Here is a 20,363-nt window from a genome sequence, read left to right as displayed (position 1 = left end):
TTCTGGTTCTCGGGCATAAACAAAGGATTTTTTTTCCCCTTAAAGTCAAAATGTTAATTTTTTTTCTTTTGCTTCTAAAAGTTAATGAGAGATTTTGGGTCTTTTTGACCCCAGACCTCTCAATAAAGAGGACCTGTCATGCTTTTTTTTATTACAGGGGATGTTTACATTCCTTGTAATAGAAATAAAAGAGTTTAAAAAAAAAATTAAGGGACAGTTAAAAAAATAAATATAAAGTAAAATAAATAAGAAAAAATAAAGTGCCCCACCTCACGCGCAGAAGCGAACGCATACATAAGTCCCACCCGCATATGTAAACGGTGTTTAAACCACACATGTGAGATATCGTTGTGATTGTTAGAGTGAGAGAAATAATTCAAGCACAACACCTCCTCCGTAACTCAAAAATCCTCATAGGCAATCTGTTTAAAGTATCATAGTTTGTCACCATTCATGAGCGTGCACAATTTTAAAGCATGACATGTTGGGTATCTATTTACTCGGTGTAACATCATCTTTCCCATTATGCAAAAAAAATTGGGGTTATTATTGTTTTTTTTTTAAATTCAAGTGTATGTTTTCCAAAAACATTTGCGTATGAAAGGCTGCTGCGCAAAAACAGTGTGACATAAAATATTGCAACGACCGCCATTTTATTGTCTAGGGTCTCTGTTTAAAAAAATCTATCTATCTATCTATCTATCTATCTATCTATCTATCTATCTATCTATCTATCTATCTATCTATCTATCTATCTGTCTGTCTGTCTGTCTGTCTGTCTGTCTGTCTGTCTGTCTGTCTGTCTGTCTGTCTGTCTGTCTGTCTGTCTGTCTGTCTGTCTGTCTGTCTGTCTGTCTGTCTGTCTGTCTGTCTGTCTGTCTATCTATCTATCTATCTATCTATCTATCTATCTATCTATCTATATATATATATATAGTGTTTGGGGGTTCTAAGTAATTTTCTAGCAAAAAATACTGATTTTACTTGTAAGCAACACATTTTAGAAAAAGTCTGCACCTTTCCAGCTTCAGGAATGCATCAGGGACACAGAAGGAGGGTACCTTATGCTTTTATGTTCCATTAATGACTCTCAATACACCATTGTCACGGTTTATGCTAAAAATATGCATCAACTATGCTTCCTGTGGAAACGCCACAAAAAAAGTTAGTACTTTACAACACAGCTCAATAATATGGGTCGGGGACTTCAACATTATCCCAGATCCTCAACGGGATTCCTCAGCTGCCACCAAAAGATGCAAATCTGCTATGGGCCCTCTCCTGCCTGTCTTTCAACTCTATGATGTATGGAGATGTCAGAATATCGAGGAATGGGACTGCACATACCTTTTGGCATGCCACAACTCCTACACTCATATTGACCTCTTTCTTACTGACCAGTGGACCCTGTAGAAAATATTGTACTCTACTATCCTACCTATCACTTGGTCCAACCATTCTCTAGTGTGTATTAGAGTCTCTTGAAGATAGTCCAAGATCTGCTTCTGCTTACTTATGGCGAGTAAACACTCACCTTCTGCAGTTTGCCACTCATGCAGCTGCCCTCTAAAAACAGTAAGAGGACATCTTCCAACTAAAAAAAAAAAAAAAAAAAAAAAAAAGATTCAATATATGATCCAAATATTTTGTGGGCTTTACATAAGGCTTTTGTGCGTGGTCTCCTCTTACAGCTTGGGGCTAGGGCCAGAAAGCAGAAGGCACAGCACATTGACAATGACATCCTGTTAGCAGAAGTTCAGACCACTGACTCCCTTAACAAACAACAACTGCCCGAGAAGATGTCAGGTGACGAAACTGGTAGGGTGCGGTGATAGGACGCTGAGACAGCACCGCTGGGAACTCACACACACTGCTACTTTGTATCCCTGCTCGTAAATTATTGCAATATGATCCGAGCAGTGGATGGATCTTATATGTGCAGATTCCTAGTGTCTGGCAGACACCATCAAATGTGAGTGGTTTATTGTTGTTTTTTCAATAAAGAAGTGTTATACAGTATCATGCTATGTGTGGCATCCCTTTCTATATTCCCTTATGTGGCTCTTCATGAACTGATATCCATTCTGGGGTGATTGAGCAATATACAAGGAGAGAGGATTTCAGGCTGAAATTGATTGTGTCTCATGCTTGTTTTATGGTTTATAATCTGACCAGCAGAATCTCTGGTGAGTTTTACCTAGGCAAGTTTATTGAGCACTGTGGTGGAAGGATCCTCACCTATGAACACTGAGAACACCTTGTTATTTGATGACTAGCACTGTTTGCACTTTGTCACTGGAGGATTGCAATATGGACTCTGTTCAATGAACTTTATATTACTCACATATTTACTGTATATTTTGTCATTTATTGCGGATAGCTTTTGATATTATTTATGCACATTTATTGCACTATATGAGCACTTTTTTTCTAATATTTATTGCACTTGCACTTTGATGTTGGAGGAGTTTTTGGGTCATAATTTTGTTGCATAATATTAATTGATTATTTGAAGATCAGCACAAGCATATAATACTATATATGTAGTAGTATTACTGTAATTTAAAATAAATTGTTGTTTGGAATATTTACATACTTATTGCAATTTAATTTAGCACACGTTTGCACCGGCACTTTTTTGATCAGTTTACACATGAGATTTAATCTTTAATAATTATGTAATCACTCCATAATATAAGTCCAGCACTTTAATATTTAATAACTATTTCCACCAAGAGTTTTAATTTTAATTATGAACCAGAATTTATAGTCAAATAGGTGTATAAATCTATGGATATCGCGCTTGTTTCAGTCTTCACTCATTGCTTACATAGCATTGCTATGGTTCATTGGCTGCATCTCTGATAGTATATCCCTATTGGTTAAAGGCCTATAACACATATGTCCCAAAAAAACTCCTGCGCGCTAGTTCCCTTATTTGTTAAACAACAACTTCGCCATGAACTCAAATCTAAATTGGGCCTAGAATCTAGATCCCTTTTCTTAGAAAACTTTGAAAGATCACAATAACACCTAAAAATTTATTTTTATGCCTAAGAGAACAAGGCAGGGAAACTCCTAGCCTGACAAATTAAGGGTTAACAGGTTAAATCACACATTACCTACACCACCCCTCCGCCAAAGATAATTTAATGAATCCACACGCCATAGGAGATGCATTCAGCGCTTACTAGTGCTCTCTATCCCTTAAAGGACGAGGCCTTGCTAGCTCAGCCTAACCATTCCACCATTCAATCCTTCTTAAACTTAGTTCATCTACCATTTTTAATTGATGTTTAATTAGAAACCCTCAATGATCCCTTAAATGATTCAGAAATAGGTGCAGCTATAGATTCCCACCTGAAGAACAAATCTCCTGGCCCAAAGGGTTTTTAGGGGAATATTACAAACAGTTCAAAATCATTCTAGTTCAGCAACTGACTTGTCTCTTCAATGCTGCTGCTTCCTTCCAAGAAATTTTAAAAGCATTATTCATCACTCTGGCAAAGCCAGGAAAGGAGCTTGCTTCCTTGCAAAATTTTCGCCCAATTTCATTGCTAAACCATTACCTGAAACTTTACACCAAAGTAAATGTGAATAGATTGATCAGTTTACTTCTGAACCTCATCCATCCTGAATGGAATCGTTGGCTGAAAAAATCAGATCCCATTCACAGGTAAGGGGCATTGTCTCCCAGACACAATTCCATTCTATTACACTTTTCTGTGAATGATGTTATCCTCTCCCTCTACAAAAATAAGTACTGATTTTCCTTACCCTTGGTCTGATAAACCCATACAGTATGTGGGAATTTAACTCACTACCCCTAGTGCCAACTTATTTAAAGTAAACTTTACTCCTCCTTTTCCTTCAATACAAAAAAAAATCAGATAGACTAAAACCTTTATATCTCTCCTGAATTGGCAGATTGGTCACATACAAGATGGAAATATTGCCGAAAATTCTATACTATTTTCGAACATTACTTATTTCCCTACCCTATTCATTCTTTAGAACTCTACAATTGCAACTTTCTAAATGTATATGGGTGGAGAAGAAGTCAAGATGCTCAGAATCAACTTTAATAATACTGCTAGAACTACAAGATTACTATAGCAAGTGTTTTAGGCAAAACAATGTTTTAGTTCCAATCATCTTGACATTGGGTCTCAGTTGAAGGTGTCTGGTTGTTTCCGAATTCTCTTTACTCAACATTACTGACTAACTCATTCTTGGGTGCTAATAAGCATCACAACCATCCTAATATTCAGGTAGTTATAAATAATTGGAACTATGTATGCTTATCAAACCCCTTGGCCATGTAGGTGACTGAACTCCCAACACCTTTATCATCTTTTAAATCGCATATACTTATTATCTCATCTTTTTATCAGACTGCAAAAAGTAAGGTATTACCCAAGACACCAACCTTTTGAAAAAACAGAAAAATAATCTCATATAACAAGCTCTCTCTGGAACATTCATTGACAAGTTCTGATTATTATACTTTTATCAGAATATCATCCTATATTGACTGCCACCCACAAGCACTCAGACCAGTGAAAATGCAAATTTTAGTAGCAGCTAGATTATTTGTGCTACGTAATTGGAAGTCCATTCTAATCCCTGGCCCACGAGAGGTTATTAGACAAGTCGAAGAATCTTTTCACCATGATCAAATTTTGGCTCACAGAGATGGCAATTCTAATCTTTTTATTAAACAGTGGGAACCGTGGATTGCTTGCAGACATATTCATTAATTTACATTATTCCCATTAATACCATTTGTTGAATTCCCTTGGGTTGTGAAGAAATGACAATATGTCCTGGATTGTATCTAATACATATCTTGTCATATCTGGTATAACCTTAACAGTCACACAGTACCTTAACTTTATTATATTATTTGTTCTCTTATTGTTTTGTTTTGTTTTTATGAGACATTTCTTTGTTTGGTGAATGTCAAAATCTGTATATGCTATAGGCACATGAGGGAATTATATAACATTTAATGTCTATCAATATGTTCATCACTGGCCACCCCTTCAACCTCTGCAGCAATGCTGGCAGCACTCATACGTCCATTTCCCAAAGACAACCTCTATATATGACGCTGAGCATGTGCACTTAACTTCTTTGGTCGACCATGGCAAGGCCTGTTCTGAGTGGAACCTTCCCTGTTAGACCACTGCATGGTCTTGGCCATTGGGATGCAGCTCAGTTTCAGGGTCTTAGTAATCGTCTTATAGCCTAGATCATCTTTATGTAGAGCAACAATTCTTTTTTTTTTTCAGATCCTCACAGAGTTCTTTGCCATGAGGTGCCATGTTGAACTTCCAGTGACCAGTATGAGAGAGTGAGAGCGATAAACCCAAATTTAACACACCTGCTCCCCATTAACACCTGAGACCTTGTAACAATAACGAGTCACATGACACAGAGGAGGTAAAATAGCTAATTGGGCTCAATTAGGACATTTTCACTTAGGGGTGTACTCACTTTTTTTGCCAGCGGTTTAGACATTAATGGCTGTGTGTTGAGTTATTTTGAGGGGACAGTAAATTTACACTGTTATACAAGCTGTACACTCACTACTTTACATTGTAGCAAAGTGTCATTTCTTCAATGTTGTCACATGAAAATATAGGCTAAAATATTTACAAAAATGTGAGGGGTGTACTCACTTTTGTGAGATACTGTACGTGTATACATGTATATATACATATACATGTACTGAACCTACTACAACCCCCCTGCTTTTGTAGTTTTTCATAATTTGCTCAGTTTAGATTGCTTTAAATAGTTGCAATAGTTTATTAATCTATATTTTCTAACACAATTTTACAAATATAGGCAAAACACACAATTTCTTAAGTTGTGATAGTTCTTAGCTGATCGCAGTAGTTTTTTTTTTTAATTAAATAAAACCATGTGTCTTATAATTTATTTATTAATGTAGTAGAACCAGAGAATAAATTAGTAAGCTTTACCTATTGTTTTATTTCTAACTCTAGATGTGTAAAATGATAAAGTTCAGAACCAATTTTTCTCACCTCTGTTAATTTTCAAATATGTAATAGATTATCCTTTTAGTGAAAATCTATGGCTTACAGAGACATTTCTGAGGAAATTATAGCAAATCTGTTGAAAATCAACTAATTGCACCCTCTGAGTCTAAGATCATTTAACAGTTTTCCAACTAATCTACTGAAAATATTCCTTCCCCAACTGTTGATAGTTATACAAGTAGTTCACAGGAATAATCTTTCCCTTGCATGGTTATTTTATTTAAATGGTAACAGAGCACTAGCTCTCCGTTCTCTGAACAAATGCAGTCATTAACTTAATCCAAGATAAAGTATGTTTCATCAGCATAATTAGGCTCCCACTTTGTCTACAGAACTGAATGTTACAGTAGAAATGTATAATCAAGAAGTTTTTAAGATTCTTTATCAGCAAAGTTGGTCTCCTATACAGGCATTCATTCAGTGCGTAGGCTGTTCATCTTTTGTCAGTACCACCTGCAGAATTAATATGCAAGAAGAACAAGCCATTATAAACGTCACATACACAAGAAACATAGGATAGACCACAGCTTCCATAGAGGAATTACAACAATTCATACTGCGATTTACAAACTTTTCCAAAGAAGACAAATATTTTTACTAGTTGCGTTAAAGTGTTTTTTACCCCAGCATTTCACATTTATGATATGTGCCCGCTGTAGCATGTACTTGTATGAAAAAGTATCCTATTTTCTTTGTATCGCTTCCTTTGTGAGAAATCCCTGGCGTTCCTACCAGTCCCTCTGCATTCCTGTTAAAATCTAACTACACTAGACAGGGGAGCTCACCTTGGTCAGTTCCCTAGCTGTCCTGGGAACTCAAGCTGCTCTCCTCCAATGATCAGACTCATCCTGACACACCCCCCTGCACAGCCTTTCACTGGAAAAGTCAGTGTGCTGTTGCTTCTCCTCTCCCCAGCTCTTATGCAGCTGAAAACAGAGGGAACAGAGGCAAAGTGATTATTTATAAAAAAAAGGGGAAAAAAGATATTTATAATGTTTTTTTGTTTTGTTTTTTTTATATCTATACTTACATATTTGCCTTTCATTTGATTTTTAAACTGAATAGGTTTAATGTCAAAGAGAGTAAATACAGAGCTACAATGATCTAATGAAGGAAGACATGTAAATATAGTTTAAAAATGAACTTTATTCTGTCCAAATGGAAACCACATTTGTACGTTGAAAAACAGCATTGTCAGATTATGGCACTTTAAGGACATACCAATATGTTAGATTATATACTGTAAGTAATTGCGTGTCAATGGCACAAATCTTTGGTAGGTCAGGAAATATTATCAACAAATAGTCTTATCCAAGATTTAGCAGACTTAGCAGACTTGAAAGAATGCAAACATGTAATGAAAACACTATTAGTGTCGTGTGCACAGCGAGTGCAGTGTGCAATACGTAGGCAAACTTATAAAATAGAATACAATTTTATACAGAATTTACAAATTTTCTTTACAATGTTTAACACAATATATTTCAGAGCTGTATATTTCAGTGCATTAGTGCACATTCCCCTCAGTATATTGCAGTGTATCAGTGCAGTTTTACTGCAGTATATTGTATTGCATTAGTGGAGTGTGTCTGTGTAGTGAGTACTTAAGTTAAAGTACACCAAACACCACTTTATATTGATTAAAGTGCGTCCAGGTACATATTTTCCTATCTTTATTACATTTTGGTAATAAGCCCCCCATTATGTCTGGGAGGCCAACAAGGAGAGGCGGATGTTCCCGTGAGCGGGCCAGCAAAGGCAAAGGTGGACATGGTCCATCCTCAGGCCGGGCATAATTTCCTCTGTTTAGTGATGTTGCCCATGCTATCCAGCTACAGCATGCAGAGGAGGTGGTGGACTGGCTTAGAAAACCATCCTCATCCTCCATCACTTAATCAGAGACTAGTGTGCAGTCCACCGCAGCAGCCAGGGTGGCTTATTCTGACTCTTTTTCCACAGCTACTCCTGCCATAGCCCACAGCTACTCCTGCCATAGCACATGTCCTCAATTTGGTGGTGCAGAGCTTCTTAAATAGGTACTCAGGGTTGGAATATCTGCTAAAGCAAGCCAGAAGAGTCTGTAGCCATTTCAGGCGGTCATACACAGTCAGTGCTCTGTTGGCTGAAATTCAGCAGGAATTCCACCTGCTTGAAAACTGCCTGATTTGTGACATGCCCACCAGGTGGAACTGCTGAAGCGGCTGCACATACAGCAGAGGACGGGCGGAGAAGCCGATCGGCCGGCGGCTCATCTCAATCCCTGTATCCACGCTTGATGCTTCCTATGTTTGTGAGTGAATTTTACAATTTGTGAATAAAGGGTTTGTTGGTTTTACACTATCAAGTTTTCTTTTATTGCATACTTTGTTGTGACTTGGAGTGATCGTTCCACCTACTGCTGGTTCCGAGGGTCATCCATGGGACATTTGGCGTTTACCTATATGTGATTTGGTAAGAGGCAGTGGTGTTGGGGTGATCATTTGAATTTGGTGGCCTTTGTGTGTCCCTTTATATCTTCTGGTAAGCATTTGGAACATAGGGGTGTTGGTGCTTAACTTTCATCCTTATCTGCTCTGGTGATGGTGTGCACTTCTCAGGGTGTCATTTAACAACAGTATTATGCTATGGAAGCTTCTGTTTTCTTTACATGATTTCCATCCATCATCTGAGATGAATATGGGCTTGCAGATCTGAGACTGGCAGACCTAATTTGAGTTTGGCTTTTTCCTTTCCTTTATCCGGTAAGGAGACTACATCATTGGTGACACACGTTTTTGACTTGGGAATTTCCATTTTGGACTGTGTTTGATTTATGGAGAATATCTGGGACTTTAAGAGGACATTCACTTGGTGTTAACATCATATTGTGTCTTTATTTGACATTCATTGCCATTTATAACACATTTAGCGCAACTTAGTTATATATACATACAGCAGAGGGCCATCACCGAAAACCTGTGTCAGTATGGCACAACGACAGGTTCAAGCTGGCCCTGCTTTTTTTTTCCCACACCAATGGCTGCTGATCAAGTATGCATACACTGTACTGTCACCATTTGAGGAGGCAACAAGGGTGGTGAGCCATGTTAATGCATGCATTAGTGACGCAGTGGGAGGAAGAGGAGGACTTTCCTCTCAAGGTCCGCTTTATGCACCAAATTGAGACAGTGCTGCTGGAGGTTTTGTGACAGATAAGAGAGCACATCTGTCCACTGACTCCATGGACCGACTAACATTTGTAAAAAAAAAAAAATAGGTTCTGGATTAGCAGCAGCTAACAAGTCACTGATTAAATGGTAACTCCACTTTCGTGGGGGAAAAAAAGCAAATAAAGAAAAAACAATATAGTGTTTACAGTTGCGACATAAATCATATTGTAATTGAATGTTATTAAAAACTACCTTTCCATTATCCCATGCCTCATCATACAGCTACTTAAACTCCTTAGACTACTACGAACCCTGTAAACGACTTGCAATCCATATTGCTACCGTCTCAATCCATACAATTATATTTACGATCCATGTCAGACCTCAAAGATTACCATACCCCTACCTTTCCATTCTTAATAACTTCCATAACGCATGCGGTCTCTTTATCTGACCACCTACTTATCCTTTACCCAATCTTGAGCTTCCAATTATTTAATACAAGATGTTATACATTATTGGTGACTTTTACCCAGTTTCCGGTTACTTTTTGTTTTCTGGTCTACTCTTTGATCAACGTATCTTATTTTGATCTACCAATCTAATGTACTCCCTGAAATGTTAGGTTTCCATGTTCAAATGTTCAATTGATTGCTATGTTATCTGTTGATTATTCAATTTGCCTTGCTGTATGACTCTTCTTTTGTTATTCAATAAAATATTTTGGAAAAAAAAATACCTTTCCTTTTTCAATCTGCAGCTGTTGTAATTTTCTGCAAATGCAATGCAATATGGCTACCTGGAGGTGTTCTGTACATATAATGTGTACTGACCACAGCACAGAAAATAATTTCCTGCTTGTGTGATTGGCTCACCAATTTTCCCAGAAGTCTTCCTAAGGTACAAGTCCGATTTCTGGCATCTCCTGCAACAAAAATGTAATTTTTGGTGAGATACTCCCAATAGGAACACGTCTAAAGGGATGTAGGCCCAGCAGCTCTGCAACTGCCATAGCTGATAGATAATTATGAAACCACTCCCATTAGACCCACTCAGCACAGGAGAACAGAGGAACAAACATGGATTTCTTCAGAGTAACAAAAGGTAGGAATCTGTAACAAAGTTTGTTAAAATCCTTGTAATGTACATAGATCACCCAGAGGGGAATGTTTTTTTCTCAATAAAAGTGGAGTTACGCTTTAAGTTCTTTCTGAATCTTGAATCTCTGAAAGATTGTCTAGGCTGCCTAGCTTTGTGGGTGTTGATATCATCTGGAAGACATTTTTTGGTGTAGGTTTCATGGGCACAATTAACACCCAAGGACCAATTCTTCCACACCGTTTGACAGGTGCATATCATTGCAATTTTTTGACAGCAAGGCCAATTCTTGCTTTCTTCAAGAGTACCACTATAGGATTTTGATGTGATGGCACCACCAAAACCCAATTTTCCCACACCTGTTACTTCTTTCCAAAGTCTGCAAAAGTGACACCAGAATTTATCCAAAAAATCTCTAATCTTGTTCTGAGTGCACTAATTTGTGGCTCCCCAAGTCATTGTTTATAAAATAAAGAAAGCTTTAATGGAAAATTCATTTTTTTTGGCTTTATAAATGTTATTAGTGCTGCAGCAGGTTCTACACATGGTACAAATGTGCCACTTTACAAGCGGACTAAGGGGACCCCCCCCCCCCCCCAGGCATGATATTTAAAGGAATTTTTCATTTTTATTGTTTAACTTTAAGAATCAGTAAATCACTGCTCATTTGAATATGATGTTTTTTGAAAACATTCTTTTCATTGATATATGCCCCCAGGGTAGTACCCGAACCCCAATAACCATTGTTTGCCCAATTGCTTGCATATAAGCCTTCAAAATTGGCACTTTTGATTTTTCCAGTTTTGAGTCCCATAGACTTCAATGGGGTTTGTTAGTCGGTTCCAAACTTTTGTGATGTTCTGCCGTAAACTGAACTCGGGGTCATTCAGTTCATCTCTACACGCGAATCTTGTTGCTAAAAAAGGAGCAGGAGCTTCTTTTGGGTGACACCGCCATGCGTTGCAATTTGCCATGATTGCAGAACGATTTAGCACGTGACAATGGCAGCAAAATCACACCGATAAGTAATGGCATTGCAAATGCATCCCGCATTTTGCAGCGATCTGGAATTGTGGGCGGAATTGCAACGTTTCTGCCCATGATTCAAATTGCCTAGATGTGAATGGAGCCCTAAGGAAGATTAGGAGCCTGATTGTGCTGTCTGCCAGCAGTGCCTAGATCACAAAACTGAGTGCACAAAATAACATATTTTGGAAAGGAAAGTAGTTAGCATACTGTATATCTATTTAAACTGTATACTGTTTGCCTAGAGTTTAGCATTAATGAATCAAACCAACCAAAAATGGAGGATCCTTCCTAAATTGTCTTAGGCTGGGTTCACACTTAAATCTGATGCTCACAGCAGGGGTCTGGTGCGTCCCTGTTCTTCGTTTCAGGGACGAATCAAGCATGACATTTTTGCCTGAATTCGGACCTGAAACAAAGCCAAAGACGCACAGGACCCTTGTGCAATGCGCTCCACAGTCATCACGGAGCTGTGTGAACCCACTCCATTGAGACCTATGCACACTCTTCTGTCTTTCAAATTGGATGTGGGGAAACCAGATTTCCAATTTGCACTAGTGTGAACCCAGCCTTATGATTGTTTTGGATTCTGCATTTGCTGATGCAGAATTTGCTGATGAGTAAGCACTTTCCTTTTTGAATTGTTATTTTGTGTCACAGAGAAATCAAGAGGAGATAAGAGAACACGGTGCTGCAGCAGGAGGTCTGAGAGCATGGGCATCCGCAGGTAGGGGCAGGGGTTGGGGGGGCAAATGCCCCCCCCTGGAATCTCAACTTCCCCTTTAAATCGGTTCTTAAGCCATCCTTTCAGGTCTGTTTAGTAATCATGTGTGCCCCTGTGTCTGTGTTTTTAAAAAAAAAAGGCATTCTTTACCAGTTTTCAGAGCACCGCTGACGTGACCCGTCGGCCCTCTCCTCTCCCCGTCTGACAGCTGCCTGCAGCGGGTAGGGCAGAGGCTTCCTTGCTGTCAGTCAGTTGGGAGGGAGAGGGTAGGGGAGAGGCGGCTGGTCACGTGAGTGGCGATTGGCGGTCTGAAAACTTGTAATGAATGGCTTATTTTTATAAAACACAGACACAGGGCACTCAGGATTATTAAACAGACTGTAGACAGGATATGAAACTTTAAATGAAACTTCAGCAGAAGGGGAGGAGGCAGACACTGACACAGGAGCAGACAGGCAGGGAGGGAGGGGGGAGAGAGGAGAGAGGAGGACAGGCAAGCTGCGGATGATGGAGGCACGTAAACTGACCACAAAGTTAGGGCTCAGCAGCCATGGTATACCGTGATCAGTTTACAAAGGGGAGGACATAGCCAGGCAGGATCAGCCAGGTATTTTAGGTGATATGGGGGGCCTATTACACAGCACAAGCACTGTGCTGTATAACATGCTTTAAGGGAACAGGATCCATTTTTTTTTTTTAGGTTAACAAATGCTTTAAAAATGAATGCTGCCATATGCCCTTTAAAAATAAATACTCGAAAAAGGTATAATGACTAAGCCCCTCCCCATCATTACATTGTTAAAACGGGGCGGAGCATGGGTGAACTTAAAATGATGCCCCTCCCCTGAAAAAAGTTCTGCGGATGCCAATGGCTGAGAGCACTAATATTGCCAGTGCACACATACAGTACTTTATGCCATCATTCATACCCTTTTTATCTAAACAGAGTTAACAGATATAGCTGTCAGAATTGATTTAAATAGGAATCTTTTCTTTGAAAACACATTAGCTCTTTTCATACCTTCATGGACAGTAGGTAACATTGTACATATTAACTCTAACTTTTCTAATGTTTCTTGTTTTTTCAGAGCTGTCACAACAGACCCAGGCAGTGTAAACATTACCTTGTTTACACTGTGCCTGTCCACAGTGTACCTTGTAGAGACACGTCTGCAGACCAGGATTGAACATAAGTAAGGACTCAAGGATCTATCTGGTTGTGCATTCTGCTTTGCTCAGTTGGTTGTAAGAAATCACATGGAGTGGGGGTTTTGGCAGGGAAGATAAATTCAAGGGAGGACTGGCAGTGGGACATGCGCCGTCCAGGCCAGTACTAATAAAATGTGTTGGGTTGGAGACCCTGTGTGAAGACATCCATCAGAGCAGGACCAACAGACTGTGACAAATTCTGGGCTTTAAAGTGGTTGTAAACCTCATTCATGAAATTTGATCTAAGCACATACATCTGTAATGTTTACGTGTCTCTCTCCAAAGCATTAAGTGGTGTCCCTTCTGTCACTTCTGTCAAGTTCTCCGACACATGAGATATCAATAGCTGGAAATTTGTGTCAGGGAGGGTACTTAGAGGTAGATAAGCAGGGAACTTGTCTATTCAGAATATAGCTCTGCACGTTCCCTTGTTCCTCTACCTATGTGGAGGAGGGGTGTGTGTCCGCTGTCAGCTCATCGGCTCTCACACAGTGTAAATACAGTCTCTCCACCCTTCCCTAAGTACTGCTGAATAATGAAGAAAGATTTTTAACACAATCTGCAAATTTTAAAGAGTGTAGAGAGGGGAAGACTGCAGATATACTAGTAAAACTTATGTAGGAGGATTTGTTTACTCTCTGTGTATCATCTGAGGCTGTTCACTTCACTAGGTATATGTGAGGGTTTACAACCACTTAAAACAGCTGCCTTCTCCTTGTTCAAACCTCCAAGCACAATATGTGGCAGAGGAAAGTCTTCCAGCACCTCCTTTTTTTGAGGTATTAAGATGTCATATGATGAAATGCCAAAGTCTGCAAAAGATGCTAATTTATTAAGATGTAAAAATGTGCTACAACAAACCATGTCTTTTAGGAACACCCAACTTTCACTATGTCCACCAATTAATACAGCAATCTATCTCTATGATGAAACAGCTTGTTGGTTGTATTCTTCCCCAAAGCCAAAAGTTCCAATTCCTACTCTGGCCTAACTTATACCTTCCAGCAATTTTAGGATCAATTTCTCCAGTGATTCTTTGAGTGCAATATAGTGCAGAAAACATCTCTTATGGTTTCTTGCAGCAAGTTTTATAGATTTATTGGTGGGTATTTGACCCAGTGGAAACCTGTATACAAAATACTGTTTGCATGGGAAACCTTTAAATTATATTTTGAAAATGTGAGTTTTTTTTTCTTATGTAACAATTTGCATTTTAGGTATATTGAATAAGCCTGTATATCTAATGCACAAATAAGGCTGCCTACTATAAATTTGTAGATACAGTAATTACAGACTATACATGAAAACAATATTTTGTCATAACAAACTTCAATAAGATTATCTACAATAAAGTGGTTCTAAAGTCTGAAGGCTTTTATAACCTTAAACTATTCTCTGCTTAAAGGTAAAAAACATTCAGTGTGCAGCTTACCCCCCCCCCCCATCTCCCCCCTTTTACTTACCTGAGCCTGATCATGACCCAGTGATGTGTCTGAGAGCAGAGGCTCTCTCGACTCTCTCCCTCCCCATTGGCTCAGACACAGTGGCAGGATGCCCAGGCTCATAATATCCAATGAAGCAAAGTCAATTCAGCAAAATCCCAGTAGGGTGATCCAGGAGGGGGTTACTTACTCCAGTAGTACTACATGTTGCAGCAATTCTTCCTCTGTTAATCCCATGTGGGAGAGCTCTGAGGCCTCCCATGGTCCTCATGTGGCTTGCAGCAGGGGGCAGGGGGCAGGACTCAGAGTCTATTACGTCATTACGTCACTTCCGGTATTTGGAGCCTGGGCCGTGGAACACGGAAGCTTCCCGGCTACACCAACTGATCTTGGACAGCCTACTCCGTGAGTTACTACTATTCTCCATTTTTGTGATTACATTGTATACAGCATCATGGGGTTCCCTCTTTCTTTTTGAGGAACTAAAAGCCTGCAAACGCTTATTCCACCAGAGAAACCCCTGAAAAATCCTATCTCGTGACAAACAGGTTGTATGTGAGGTGCGACACCTAGTGGCCACACTGGTGGATGCAACCCCATTTTTTCATTCATAAGAATTTTTTCTTTACTTGATCTTTTCACTAAGTGGAATCCTTCCTTATTTATTTGATTACACAAGCACTTTTATTCCAAGGAGCAATTGTTTTATTTATTTGGTTATTTTATTTTTCACCAAGCACAATGTATCACTAGTAAATTGCACTGTATAACATATTTATTTTTTTTAAATAAAACCACTGTTTCTCCATATTTTGGTATATTTATTGCACAGCACTTAGCACTTTATTATTGCACCTTGTTTTGGGTCCAGGATAAAAAATTGGTTATTCTTGTCATACCACAAGTCACTAGCGCACCTTAGTTTGGACCCAAATATAATATTTCTAATAGTATTTGAGCATCACTATTTATGTTGGCACATCATCCACGTGGTACTTAATCACTTAAAGGTAGCGCCGTTTCAACCTCTTTGCACCGATTTCATTCTTAACCCACAGGGGTTCAGTTGTTGGCAGCTTACACCTGTTAATCTTTATACATTATTTATATATCTCCATAGCGCTGGTCACCCCTGTTTATTTCAGAGCTTGGGAACAGAGTCTAGAAACAGGGCATCCTGGGCAGCCTGTAACTGTCTGTATAACTACACAGTGTAATGAATACAATAGCAGAAATACATTTAAAGCGGAGTTCCGGGCACAAAAACATTTTTTCAGTGAACAGTCAGGGCCAGTCAGGGCTAGTACATTCCACAATGGCTAGCCTCTGATCTGTCCCGGTTCGCACTTACCTACAAGAAGAAATACTCACTTTTAAAATTTATTTTCCAGCGTTGCCATCCCTGTTGTGGGCAGCTGAAGCCAGCGCGATCCTCTTCCGCGTCTTCTTCTCCCAGAATGCGCCTGCACCGGCCCCTCTCGTCACTTCCGGTGCGGCGCCGCATTCCTCCACAGCTTCTGGGCATGCCCAGAAGCTGTTTAGTAGGGAATACGGCGTCGCCCCGGAAGTGACGAGTGGGGCCGGTGCTGTCGCATTGATTCCTGGGAGCGATGACGTTCAGCTCCCAGGAATCATCGCAAGACAGGAAGTGACGTTGGAGCCGCGGCACAGAGGGAGGAAGTAGAGAATAGGTGAGTATTTTCAATCTACAATTACAAGGTGAGTGAAAAAAAAAAAAATGCCTAACTATCCAATTCCTTTTCAGGTGAAGGAGACCAAGCGGATGGGCACAAAAAAAAGGTCGATTTTGTGCCCGGAACTCCGCTTTAATGTCACCCCACAAGCACCTGCTTACATGCTTTCACATGTATAGTTAAAAAAATTAAAAGATCCTGCTCATTAAAATGTAAGTTGCTTTTTACAGACAGTACTTTTTATTTAACATACTGTTATACTGTATGTCTATAAAAGATTGCCCATGCAAATCTACTTTAATGGCTAATTGCTTTGACTGAAAATAAAAAAGAAAAGAAGCCATTAGCTTTACTGCTACTGTGCTTTATTTTTTCCCAATCAGCCTTATTCACAAAGAACTTGTAAAGTGTAGAAGCTGTCTTAACAGACCCCTAACACCTTGCCAACTGGAGGTCTGTGGCACACAGCAGGATTCCCCACTGTACATGCCCGCTTCGGCTCACAAGACTATGAAATAGAGAGACTTGTTAACTAGACAACAGCTGATCAGCTGTTAGGTATCAGTTTTTGTTTTCCATGAAACTACAAAGCTTTCTTTTGGCAATATTGCCCTACATTTCTTTCAATATAATTTAAAGCTAAACCATGTAATAGGTTTTTCTGCCTTGACCAGTGATATGTTTGCCGTAACATAATATTACTATAGATACAATATTGCACATTTAATGCCTTAATTTGTCCAAATTGTAATGAAAGAAAAAATGTATATCTGTTACCAAGCAAGTAAAAATTACTTTACTTTAGCACTGCAAAAATGAACAAATAATATCAATAAAAATAAAAAGGTTTACATTAAATTGTTAACCACTTGCTGACCACCCTGGATCACATATATATATATATATATATATATATATATATATATATATATATATATATATAGATACATATATATATATATATATATATATAAATGTAATCTCGCAATTCCACCTTCAGGGGCCGGGTGTGCACCACCGGCGTGCCACTTCTGCTTTGAATATTCACAGCAGAAGCCGATCTGCAGATGCTGGGCACTTGATGACTGCTGGCACTCGCCGATCGACAGGCAGAGACTCAGAAGGAAGCTCTGCCTATGTAAACAAGGCAGAGTTCCGTTCTGACAGGGGGGAAGGGATGACTTCTGTGCTCCTGCAAAGCAGGGACTCAAATCCATCTCTTCCCCTTAGTAAAAGAGGCACTCATAGTAAACCCAATTAACCCTTTGATCACCCTAGACATTTAACCCCTGCCCAGCCAGTGCCATTAGTACAGTGACAGTGCATATTTTTAGCACTGATCACTGTATTAGTGTCACTGGTTCCGGCAAAGCGCCAGAAGCATCAGTTAGTGTCCAATTGCTCGCCACAATATCACAGTCCCACTATAAGTCACTGATCACCACCAATACTAGTATAAAAAAATAAATAAATAAAAATCCCAGTATATATCCCATAGTTTGTAGACGCTATAATGTTCACGTAAACCAATCAATATACGCTTATTGGGATTTTTTTTTAACCAAAAACATATAGCAGAATACATTATGGCTTAAATTTATGAAGAAAGTTGATTTTTTCAATGTTTTTATTGGATATGTTTTATAGCAGAAAGTAAATAATATTTGGTTTTTATTTTGTTTTGTTTTTTGTTTTCTTTTTAACCACTTGCCAACCACCCACAGTATATTTACTGCGGCAGTCAGCCCCTTACAGGCAAAGTGACGTAGTACTACGTCGCTAGCCTGTGAGGCTCTAGGGAGCGAGCGTGCGCCGCCTGGAGGCGCGCTCCCGCTCGATCAGGGACCCCCCACGCTTGTGAGAGGCGGACCCGATGTCCGCCGCTCACTCGCAATCGTCGGTTACACCGGGAGAAAGGCAGGCGGCTAATGTAAACAAAGCCGCCTGTCATTCTCCCTTGTGCAACAGCAGAGATCATACGGTCCTGCTATGTAGGACCGTAGATCTCTGCTGTTACATGAAAAGCCACATCCCTTCACAGTAAGAAGCATGCCCCTAGGGACACACTTAACCCCTCCTTCTCAAATAAAGTTAACCCCTTCCCTGCTAGTGTCATTTTTACAGTAACAGTGCATATGTATAGCACTGATTACTGTAGTAATGTCACTGGTACCCCCAAAAGTGTCAAAAATGTCAGTCAAGGGTCCGATCTGTCCGCCGCAATGTCGCAGTCCCGCAAAAAAACCGCAGATCGCCGCCATTACTCGTTAACAAAAATTACAAAAATCTTTCCCTTAGTTAGTAAACGCAATAACTTTTGCGCAAACCAATAAAAAATACGCTTTTTGTGATTTTTTTTTACCAAAAATATGTAACAAAATGTTAAAAAATTTTGATTTTTACATTTTTTTGGGGGGAATTTCATATAAAAAAATGTGAAAAATATTGTTATTTTTGCAAAATTGTCGCTCTTTTTTTGTTTATAGCGCATGATCAAAAAATTGTACAGGTGATCAAATACCACAAAAAGAAAGCTCTGTTTGTGGGAAAAAAAAGGACGTCAATTTAATTTGGGTACAGCGTCGCACAACCGCGCAATTGTCCGTTAAAGTCACGCAGTGCCGAATCGCAAAATAGGCCCTGGTCAGGAAGGGGGTAAAATCATCCGGGGCTTAAGTGGTTAATTGTCTGTTTTGTTTTTTTTTTTCGTTTATAGTGCTAAAAAATAAAAAAAAGCAGTGGTGATCAAATACCACCAAAAGACAGCTCTGTTTGTAGGGAAAGAATGACATACATTTTTTTGGGGTACAGCATTGCATAACGACACTATTGTTAGTTAAAGTAAGGCAGTGCCATATTGAAAAAAAGTAGCCTGGTCATGAAGGGGGGTAAATCGTCCAGAGGTAAAGTGGTTAAAAAAATGTATTACGTATATAAAAATGTATATTTAAAGTGGCTGTAAACACAAAAAAGTGAAGCCTCCCTACATATTTTATTTTGGCTATATATATATATATATATTTTTTTTTTTTTAAAGAAACTTTGCTTTTAGAAAAATGACTGAAAAAACTGTTGATCCTGCCAGTCACTCTGGCTTCCTCATTCTCACTGGTAATGTGGCAATTATCTCCAGGTGTATTCAGTCTATGCAGCATTGCCATCTGAATGCACATTTTCCTGCACCCCATAACAAGTAAACTATGGGTTTTATTTACTAAAATTGGAGAGTGCAAAGTCTGGTGCAGCTCTGCAAAGAAACAAATCAACTTCCAGAGTTTTTGTCAAAGCCTAATTGAACAAGCTGAAGATAAAAGCTGATTGGCTGCCATGCACAGCTAAACCACATTTTGTACTCTCCAGTTTTAGTAAATTAAACCCAATGTCTGCTCACAGCTTACTTTGGGACTTGATTCTTACAGCTGAGCAGATCTGATGCCTTTATTAGCATCATTTTCTGTCTTTGATTCCATCACAAAGAGCTGGTTAATAAAGTAGCCTGAATAAATCATGTGACCTTGTTGAACAATATAAAAATAAGATATTTAGAGGTAGTTTGACTGAATTATGTAAATTATTAGTAGCTAAGGAATGTTGGCAGATTAACATGTTTGTCAGTATGCAATGACTTTACTGTATCTTTAAGGAGGAAGGGGAGGAATGCATTAATTTTGAGCCTAATGTGGGTTTAAAAGTTGTTAAAGTGTTAGTTTCCCAGAAAAAATAAAAATGTAAACTAAGACCATACACCCTCCCTACCCCCCTGGTCCCCATTGTACTTATCTCTGGGGATGCTGAGCTGTCAGTGCCCACATAGCCAGTCCAGCAGTCCGGGGACTTGAAAATGCTTCCAGGATGGACCAGACTGATTTATTGTACTGGACCATCCTGGGAGCATTGCAAAGAGAAGCGGGAGAAGAACAGGGAGATTGAATCCCTGGATTGCTGGACCAATT

The sequence above is a fragment of the Pelophylax lessonae genome (assembly GCF_965119305.1).
Source record: "Pelophylax lessonae genome assembly, chromosome: 4".
In the NCBI taxonomy this organism is placed as follows: domain Eukaryota; kingdom Metazoa; phylum Chordata; class Amphibia; order Anura; family Ranidae; genus Pelophylax; species Pelophylax lessonae.
Note: the sequence above shows the minus strand (reverse complement) of the source record.